Source organism: Penaeus japonicus, unplaced genomic scaffold, assembly GCF_977035675.1.
Source record: "Penaeus japonicus unplaced genomic scaffold, GWHDUDI00000001_assembly GWHDUDI00000024, whole genome shotgun sequence".
Classification (NCBI taxonomy): Eukaryota; Metazoa; Arthropoda; class Malacostraca; order Decapoda; family Penaeidae; genus Penaeus; species Penaeus japonicus.
Window position 1 is genome coordinate 17,388,702 of NW_028234426.1, and position 11,449 is coordinate 17,400,150.

An 11,449-nucleotide genomic window follows, 5' to 3' on the forward strand; every position below is an offset into this window, starting at 1 on the left:
AGGAATGGTTTCTAATTTCATATTCATGTTCTATGGTACTTTTATGATTATACATAGTAGTTATATTTTTTTCTCTCGTTTTTCCCTCAATTTTTTTTTTGTTCTAATAGAACGATAATCAGCGTACTAAGCTATAAGACTTCATTATCAGAATGGGTCAAATTTGTATTTTAACGATCGTATATTAGTAGTTATATATATATTTTTTTTCTTTTTGCTCTAATATAATGATAATCAGCGTTTTAGCTATATTCAATTTTCACCAAAATGGTTCTAATTTGTATTCTTATGATCTTATGATCTTCAATGATCATATTTAGTTGTATTTTTTCCTTTTTTCGTTCAATCTCTTTGGTCGAATATAACGATACTCAGCACATTTAGCTGTATCTATTTTCATCATCAGAATAGTTTTGATTTGTATTTCTATGATAGTAGGTGTTTTTATGATCGTAAAGTATTCATTTTTTTCTCAATTCTTTCTCTCAGTTCCTGTTTGCTCTAATATAATGATAATCAGCGTTTTCATTATCAATTTGTATTTTTATCATCTTAGTATATTTTATTTGATTTTATTTCCCTTTTTTTCAATTACTTGTTACTCTCATATAACGATAATCAACGTATTTAGCTAAAATCCTTTCATCACCAGAATTGTTTTAATTTGTATATTCATGATCTTTGGTATTTTTCTGATCGTATTTAGTAGTTGTATTTTTCCCCTATTTCTCTCAATACTTTTGTCCACAAATTTGGCGATGAGCGCATTTAGCTATAATTCGTTTTATTATCAAATTGGTTTTAATTTTTATTCATATGATCTTTGGTATTTGATCGTACATAGTAGTTATAATTTCTTCCTTTCCCCCTTTTTTCGCAATTCCTTTTTCGTTGAATACGACGATAATCAGCGTATTAGCTATGATCCTCTTCATTATCAGATTTGTTCTAATTTGTATTTTATGATCTTTGGTATTTTTATGATCGTATTTAGAAGTTATGTTTTTTTTCTAATTACCATTTTCCTCTGTATTTCCTTTATCTCTATATAACTTTATATAACAATAATCAACGTATATAGCTATGATTATTTTCATGATCAAAATGTTTTTGATGTTTATTTTTTATTATGATATTTAATAGTTTTATTTTCCCCTTTTTTCTCAACTCCTTTTTCATTTGATCTAGTATTAATTCTCTTCATTATCAGAATCGTTTTAATACTTATTTTTTTATCTTTGGTATTCATGTGATCATATTTAGTAATTTCATTTTTTTTTTTCATTCCCCTTTTTCTCTCAAATCCTTTTTGATGATCACCGTATTTAGACCGTATTTAGGAATAATGCTTTTCGATATCAGAATGGTTCATATTTCTATTTTTATGATACTTGCTGTTTTTATCATCGTTCTTAGTAGTCAGATTTTTAACCTTTTTTCTCAATTCTTTATTGCTCTAATATGAATATAATCAGCACATTTACCTATCATCTCTTTCTTTATCCAAATATTTCTAATTTGTATTTTTAAAATCTGTGCTATCTTTATGATCGTATTTAGTAGTTATATTTATTTTCCTTTCTCCTTTTTTTCTCTCAATTCCTTTTTCCCTAATATAACGATAACTAGCATATTTAGATATTATACTTTTTATCATCGGAATTTCTATCATTATGATCTTTGGTAATTTTATGATCGTTCTTAGTCGTTTTTTTTTTGTTTTGTTTTTTTTTTTGTTTTTTTGCCGTTTTTCTCTCAATTCCCTTTTACTGCAATATACCGATGATCTAACCTGTTTACTTATAGATATATATATATATATATATATATATATATATATATATATATATATATATATATATTGTATATATATATAATATATATATATTATTATGTGAATGGTTTTAATTTGAATATTCATGATCTCTTGTATTCCTGTGATCCTATTTAGTACATATATGTTTTTTCCACTTTTTCCTTTCATTTCTTTTTTTTCTCTTGTATAACGATAATCACTGTTCTTAGGTATAATCCTTTTTATTATGAAAACATTTCTAATTTGTATTTTTATGATCTTTGGTATTCCTTCCCATTATGAGAATGTACTAATTCGTATTCTTATAATCTTTGGTGTTTTTAGGAGCGACCTTCTTAGTTACATTTTCTTTTCTTTTCCCTTCTTTCTCTCAATCCCTTTCTGCTCTGATAACGTAATAGTTATAATCCTTTTCATTATCACCTTTTTTTTTTTTTTTTTTTTTTTTTAGTATATGTTTGGTTCTAATTTTATTTCTATGCTTTGGTATTCTTACGATTGTATTAAGTAATTGTATTCTTTTTTTTTCTTTCTTTTTCTCTCAGTTACTGCTAGATATGTACAGCATATCTAGCAGTAATCCTGTTCATTATTAGAATGGGTCAAATTTTTATAGTCGTATTTAGTAGTTAAAGTTTTTTTTTTCTTCTTCTTCTTTACCCTCTTTTCTCTCAATTCCTTTTTGCTATGATATAACGATAAGCAGCGTATTTAGCAATAATCTTTTTCAATATAAGAAAGGTTATGATATGTATTTCTGTTATCTTTGGTATTTTTATTATCGTTCTTTCTAGATTTTTCTTTCCCCATTTTTCTCTCAATTCTTTTTTGCTATAAGATGACAATAATCAGCGCATTTAGCTCTAATTCTTTTCGTTATCAAAATAGTTCTAATTTGTATTTTAGCTCTATTTTTTATTCTTTCTTTGCCCTCTTTTTTCTCTCAATATCTTTTGTCTCTCATCTAACGATAATCTGTATATTTATCTATAATCATTTTCATTATTGTAGTGGGTAATCAATAAATTCCGTAGAGTTTATTATAGATGGTAAATTTGGTAGCGTGTTATCCAACTGCGCGTCATTATTCACTGTGTGGGTCTGGCGCATTTTAGATGATGACTCTCGAGTGTAAGAAAAGAAAGCCCCTCCCGTAGCCACCATTAAAACAAAACTGAACTGGCAGATTTAAAAGGCAACATAAAAAAAGCATCCATATTATACATTTATTACCACAGTCATTCGAACAAAACCAATATACAATGACAACACACCATACACTTACTTGATAAAAAGAGGGTAAAACCATACAGCACAGGATACTGCCAGCCAGGTAAAAATCCAAGAGGTCGTCTGCCACTACACAAGTCCAAGAACCCTCTCTCTGTTAACTGCCCTGGCCTGACCTTTTATGTGGCAGTTTCCCGCGCTTATGGTGAGCTTTTACCCATAATTCAATATATTTATAATTATAAGTGAAAAAGGTGTGTATAAAACTAAACTTAAAATACATAAAATAAAACTAAGAAATAAAACATACAAAAATGGGCATATAAAAGACTCAAAACAGGAAAGTAGGAAAAAGTGAAAAAAAGGATCCGTGTGGAGAAACGAGAGAAAACAGGAAGAGGTACACAGATGAAAAATGAAGATAAGGTGTTATGGTCGAAGGAAAAGAGAAAATCAAGGGAATGTAAGTAAGGAATAAAAGGTAAGCAGTGTATAAGTACTTGTTGTGTAGAGTAGAAATATAGATGTAGACGAAAAACACGGAACAATCAGAAAGGTAAATCAAAGGAACATAAAAAAACGCACTTTATTCTTATTAAAAAACGAACACACACCAAATCATCTTGCTGGGCAGAAAGGTCCGTAGATTCTTTAGTGACGTCAGGGGACAGGCGGCCCGAAATCTGCGGAATGACCCGCCTGATACCAGGGAATAATTCACTACAACTCCCTCCCCGACTGACTTCGAAAGACTCGCTCTCGACCTCGACGCACACAGAACGGCCACTGCCTGCTTCTGAGGACCCTAGCATGCGGCCCGGTCCAGCCACTCTCGGCTGAGCAGACAGGGTCATGCAGCATCGGAGGAGCAAGTAGAGAGGCGACGAGAGGAGTCAGTCGAAGGCCACACGGACGAAAGTGAAGAAGGGAAAGGACGACGAAACCAGTAAGCAATGACACCAAGGCTGAAAGGATAGAAAAGAGATAGAATAAACCGAAAAGTAAAAGAAACAATAGGCCTAGTACATGAAAATAAAATAAATAAAAACATGAACTTAAAAATGACATACGATAGAAAATACAGAAACTCAAATAAACTTAAAATTAACCTTATAATAAAATAAACTTAAAATTAGGGGTCCTAAACATAAATCTTAAATATTACACTTAAAATCTATAAATTATACAAAATCAAAATTAAAACTAAAACAAGAGAAATCAACTTAAATAGCTTAAAATTACAAACTTAAGATTAAAATAAAAGAAAAGACCAACCACACGTTAGGAAAGTGAAGGCATACACCATCCTGGAACGTGTAGAACCTATCATCTCGAGCTGGAAGAAAACAGAGCATACACATAACAACACATTAACACAATGCTACTTAATTTTCAAAGATAGGCTTTTCCACTACACTTCACTCAACACAGAAGTTGTCACTGGCACAAAACAAGGGCATTACACAAGCTTACCATCATCAGGAGGTCGGCACCAGGAGGCCAGCAGAGCGATTGCAGGATCTCCATCACCATCTGGTAAATCATCCAAAGGAGGCGGATCGTCCGCATCCCAATCCTCATCTAGCTCTGCCTCATCTAGTAAGTGGAGTTCGTCATTTGTCCTGTAAGGTCTTAGCTGGTTAAGGTGGTAAATCTTCTCCTTGTAAGGGGGAGAAAGCACTCTGACCAACCGTGTTACAGGACCGGTCTTCTTACAAATCCGGGCCGGGCCAAACCAACGGGGTCCAAGTGCTGCACGCTTTTCTGCACCTGCCATACATGAGAAATCCTTTCTGGTACGCCTATCCTTCTCTGGCCTGTATTGATGTCTCCACAGCAATCTCTCTAGCTCTCCTTAATTTTGCAGAAAAGGAATGCACTGCCTCATGATCAGTCTCCTCATAATTAGTATTGTCCATAGGATAAGTGCCAAAGTGTCCAGTCAACAGGTAAAGAGGTTGATCACCTACTGAGCGATGTACTGCACTGTTCATGGCTAAACGAACATATGGTAGAAGCTCGTACCATTCCAAAGGTGAGGCCTCAAGAAGAGTCGCTAAGGCATTCTTTACCACTCTGTTCGTCCGTTCAATCATCCCATTAGCTTGGGGATGGAATGCAGTTGTGAAAGTAGTCTGGATGCTGGCCAACTCGCAGACTCTTTTAAATAAATTGTTCTTAAATTTCCGACCATTGTCTGTTTGCAAAAGACGGGGTGGCACAAAAATGGTCACAAACTAATTAATGAAGGCATCAGCCACGGTGTCTGCATCCTTGGATGGTAGAGGAATCAATTGAACATAGCGTGTCAATTGGTCAATAAACGCTAGTACATATTTATTACCTCGACAGGGTGTAGCGTGTGGCGTTAACCCTGAGTCGGGTCAACACCACCTCTCTTCTGTCTCTTCTGCAGGCTGTGTCCCACATTTTTATTTCTTGTTTGTTCTTGTTGTTTATTGTGAGGTCGATCCACTCACTTTGCCATAGGAGATGGATTTTTGCTTTTATAAAAGAGACAAAACACCTGAGATCTATGCAGACTATGCCAGGTTCCAGATCACCAGTCGACCCGGCTAGTTTGTCAGCTTGTTCATTGTCATGGATACCCAAGTGTCCAGGTACCCATATCAGCTTGATTGATTTATTGGCACTATGTAATTTACAAATTATATTACCCTGTATTTCATTTTTGGTGGTTTCTAAGGATTTAATGGCTTTAAGTGAACTTAACGAGTCTGAAAATATGATTATTCTATCGTGGGTCGTCGATAGGGCAAAATCTAAAGCTTTATCTATTGCAAAAAGTTCGGCAGGAAAGATCGATGTATGATTCGGCAATCTGAATCTCAACTGGCATTCAGTCGACCATACACCCGCTCCCACACACTCGTCTGTGTTAGAGCTGTCGGTATACAAATGAAGAAAGGAAAGATGTTTAATTAGGATCTCTCTGAACCGCTGGTGTACCTCCACCTCCGGCACCGTGGCTTTGGCTGATGGTAGCCAATCTAATACGGTGGTGAAATTGGGGGTCTCCCACGGTGCAATATTTGACTGAACCAGGTTATCGATGGTAGAGAGATCTATACCGACTTTTTCTGTGAGGTCATCGAGTCTATTGCACAGTGGCTTTCCACCGCGGTGCTGTGGCCCTACCTGCCGGCGCAAAATATTCCCGTTTTGGTGACGGGGCTGTCTGGATATCTTTGCGGCGTAAGTCAGCGCAAGCTGGCCGTGTCTGAGACGGAGGGGAGATACTCCCGACTCCACCTCTAGGCGCTCTGTGCGAGTGCCCTTAAGGCAGACGCATAAACAAGCATTCTTCACAACACTCAATTCTTTCAGAGTTGAGCTCGTTGCCGAGCCATACACGATTGACCCATAATCTACTTTAGACCTAATCAGGGATTTATAGAACATCAGTAAAGACTTTCTATCAGCTCCCCATTTGTGCCCAGAAATGCACTTTAATAAATTGAATGCTTTTTGACATTTATTCTTTAACTGACCAATGTGGTCTTTCCAATTCAATCTACTATCAAAGAGTAGACCAAGAAATCTAGCTGAATCTTGAATAGGTATTGGATGGTTGTCTAGAGTTAGCCTGATGTTGGGCTTTCTCCTATGTGTAAAAACCACGCCAATACTCTTTCTAATGGAAAACTTAAAACCCCACTGGAGGCCCCAGTTATGAATCATATCCAGTGCCAATTGAATCTGATATGCACAGTCATCGGCATATAGTGAGTATTTAAGATTCTGAGTAGATAGTAAAATGTCATTTATCATACATAAAAATAATGTTGGTGACAAGACACTTCCTTGTGGGACCCCGTTTGCCTGGACAAAAATGTCAGAGTAAGTGACATTGTCAGAAAATAATTTAACAGAAAACGTTCTGTAATATATGTAATTTTGGATAAAACAAGGCAAGTTTCCACGTAATCCGAAAGCAGAAAGTTTTCTGAGTAGGCCATGTCATGTCGTAGGCTTTTTCTATATCTAAATATACTGAAATCAAAAAATGCTTTTTGGCAAATGCCTCATGAATATGACTTTCCAGTTCTACCAGCTGATCGAGAGTTTGGCGTCCCTTTCGGAAGCCGCACTGCTCCTCAACTAGTAAATTCCTGGTGTTTAGAAAATGCAATAGTGTACTATTAACAATTCTTTCCATGACCTTGCATAAGCAACTTGTCAACGCAATTGGGCGGTAAGAGATGGCGGATCTGGGATTTCCCCCTCCTTTCAATATGGGAATGATGTGGGCAAAGTGCCATGATTTTGGAAAAGTCTGGCTTTTCCAAATATCATTGTACACTTCTAGCAACTTAATCATGGCATCATGATTAGGATGCTTTATCATCTAATATCGAATCTCATCGGGGCCTGGGGACGTTCCTCTACAGGCTTCTAGGGCTCGGACAAGCTCATCCATAGTGAGATCATTATTGTAATCAAAGTCATCTCCTGTGGCAAAGTGAATTGGTTGCAACTTGGATGCTTCCTTGGTGGTCAGGAATGCAGGGTTGTAGTTTTCCGAGCTGCTTGTATAAGAGAACTGCCTGGCGATTGTGTTAGCAATGTCTCTAGGTAAATCATAGTTGTTTTCCTCTTGAATGATATTTTTATTTTTTGGTGACATCTTTTTTCTATTGATTTTGTTGACAGTGCATCAAACCTCTACAATGTTGGTATTGCTGTTAATTGTAGAGACAAAGCTTCGCCAGGAGTCTCTTTTGGCTTGTCTGATTGTTCTTCGAGCCCTAGCTCTCGCTTGTTTGTAATTGCGAAAGTTCTCGTTTGTAATGTTATTATGGAAAAGCCTGTAGGCTCTATTTCGTTCACATACCGCCTTGCGGCAATCTGGTGTCCACCATGGGACTCTATGCTTAACGCTATCTGTCGAAGTCTTAGGTATGGTTGCCATTGCTGCATTTATAATACAATTTTGAACATTGTTTACTTTATCATCAATGGTTTCTCCAACTACTTCGAGCTTGACGCTCCTTGTGAAGGCGACCCAATCTGGTCTTTTTACGTTAAATTTAGGTGCTGAAGGCGTTCTCGTGGTGTCGCATGAATATTTAATACAAATAGGAAGGTGATCGCTTCCCAACGAGTCGTCAATAGTGTGCCACAAGCACTTGGCTGCTAGTGTTGAAGAGACCAGTGATAGGTCAATAAAGCTCAAATTACCGGTATTATCGTCCACTCGCGTCGGACTACCATCGTTTAGAAGGACCAGATCAGAGTCATTGATCAACTTAACTACTTGCTCACCTCTACCATTCACCCGCAGGGAACCCCATAAAGTATGATGAACGTTGAAATCACCTAAAATTAATTTATTGTTTAGCAGACTGTCCTGAAGAGCAAAGAGCTCATCATAGATTACCATTTTATCAGGTGGACAATAAGCTGAACATATAGCCAGATACGTGTTATTGAATTTTACTTTGCATGCGACGTGTTCCAAAGTAGAATTAATCGTCACTTTAGTGAAAGGGAGGTTCTGGTGGATGTACATGGCGACCCCGCCTCGACCCCTTCCTTCTCGGTCTTTTCTACACAAATGGTAGTTTCTCAGCGATACGACCTCGTCAGAGACTTGGTCGTTTAAATGGCTTTCTTGGAGAACAAAGATATCGGGAGCATAGGACGAGGCTAATAATCTAAGGGAGTTTAATTTTGATCTAAGACTTCGACAGTTCCATTGTATAATGGTATACGCGTGGATTACGTTTTATGGGGTTTGGAAGTGCCTTGTCCGCCGGTTTTTATTTTCTTTTTTGGGAGGGAGGCGTCTCCTCCTCTCGCTCGCTTCCCGAGGACCTCTCTCGGGAATTTTTGGAGACAGTAGCCTCCATGGCCTGCTCCCCTCCACTAGAGAGACGCCCGGCGGAAGATGATCTGTCCTTACGAGCAGAAATACCAGATGAAGTTCTAGTAGGGGTCGCCTGGACTAAGAGGAGTGATCCAGATTGTGATTTGGTATCATCCTCCTTATGATGCTTTTTTTGCTGGGTTGATTCAGCAATTTCCTTTATTGTTTTATTCAATTCTTTAATCTGATTCATCAAGTCCTTAACAGTTTCCTTCAATTCTGAAATGTCCTGGTCCTTAGCTGCGAGCTGCTGACTAACACGGCTTGCACTGGAAACATTGTTAGTTACTGCTGAGGCGTAAGAAGTATTGGGTTTGCTTGTCAAACCTTCTACTTTCTTCTTGCCTCACGGTAGCTAACATCGTGCTTCCTCATGTATGCCAATGTCTCAGTCTCCTTCTTCAGGCTGCTGCACTCAGCAGAGCCTGACTGATGGGGACCTCCACAGTTAGCACACTTGAATGTCTTTTCCGTGCTTGTAGTGGTATCGTGGGCTCCAGTACATTTACCGCAAGTGAATTTATCAGTATCCTTATCAATGCATCTTAATGAGGTGTGTCCAAATTTTTGGCATCTATTACAACGCATTGGTTTTTGGATATAAGGTCGTACTTGAACGATCTCATATCCAACTTTAACAGTACTTGGAATTTTGGGTGTAGACAAGGTCAAGAAACACAATCCGGTTTTTACTCGCACATCTCCATCTTTCTTTGTCATACAATTTACCTCTACTACGCTTTGGTCTTTCATGGCCTCAAATCCCTGTGAAAGATTACTCCCTTACAGGTATTTGGGCCAACAGGAATAGTTACTTAACTTGAAGGTCATGAATTTGCGTCAGTTTAAGCAAATCCTTAACCTGAGATTTAAATTGTACTTTCACAAGGAGGCTACCATCTCGCAATTTTCGGACAAAATCAAAACTGTCTTCCACTTGACCATCAAGGACCTTCTTAATGATAAAGGGGTTGACATTCTGCAGGGATTGATTTTCATTCACGCATCAAATGTTCACACACCTTGCATTCTCGGGAGGGATACCAATGATTGGTCTTCTGGGCCGGTCATTGGTCGGGGTTCAGTGATCATTTTGGTCTTAGAAGAGTTCGGAGTCGCCCTTCCTCCTTAAGGAGGAGGAAGGGTAAGCCCGTTGTCCTAAGGGGATTTCCTGTCCCTTAACTATTGTATCAACCTAATCCCAATAGCTAAGAGAAGAAAAAAAAAAACACAAGTCTTATCGTTACATGTCCTCGCCCCCCCCCCTCCCCCTTGTGGAAGCCTGATTGTGTTCTCCAGTACCAACTAAGGGATCGGAGTTGTGTGGAAGACACCTTCGTACCGCCGAACCTGCCTAGTGCGAGGACGGTAAGTAGGTGCCCACCCCCCAAGCGAATACGGGAGCTCACAAGGAGACTCCGGCAGGCTCAGGAAGGTCACACGGAAGAATGAAAAAATTCAGGGGAAGAAAAAAAGTTGCGCCCACAGGACGTTCCAGACTACTGGGCCTCCCTACCCAGGGGTCACAGCCCGTAAAGGCTACCCTGGGGTAGAAGAGTGCTGCGGGTCTGAGGTGGGGGCCGACTACTCCTACTGTAGACTCCTGTCACCTGCAAAAAACAAAGCACTGAAGGTGCAGGCAAAGCACTAAAAGTGCGCAAATTCTGTGCAAAGCAGCGTTTACTCTACTTTCCTTACGTTAGTCAACACAGAAACAACAATATCCAGCGAGACAAGAGGCCCCGTAACCCAGGGTAACTCGAGCGTCACAAGATTTTTGTTTGTTGCTGCTGCGTTTTCAACAAGGTGTGAGCGGTTAAACGTCTCAAACACGAGTGACTGTTAACTGCCCTAGCCTGACCTTTTATGTGGCAGTTTCCCGCGCTTATGGTGAGGTTTTATCCCCAATTCAATATATTTATAATTATAAGTGAAAAAGGTGTGTATAAAACTAAACTTAAAATACATAAAATAAAACTAGAAATAAAACATATACAAAAATGGGCATATAAAAGACTTAAAACAGGAAAGTAGGAAAAAGTGAAAAAGGGATCCGTGTGGAGAAACGAGAGAAAACAGGAAGAGGTACACAGATGAAAAATGAAGATAAGGTGTTATAGTCGAAGGAAAAGAGAAAATCAAGGGAAGGTAAGTAAGGAATAAAAGGTAAGCAGTGTATAAGTACTTGTTGTGTAGAGTAGTAGAAATGTAGATGTAGACGAAGAACACGGAACAATCAGAAAGGTAGGTCAAAGGAACATATAAACGCACTTTATTCTTATTAAAAACGAACACACACACGGGATGACCCGCCCGACACCAGGGGATAATTCACTACAATTATCATAATCATTATTATTATCATTATTATTATCATCATCATCATAATCATTATTGTTATTGTTATATTATTATCCTCATTTATATTCTTATTCTTATGTTTTTTCTTATTCTTATTGTTATTCTTATTTTCATTCTTATACTTTTTCTTATTCTTATTAATCTTATTATTA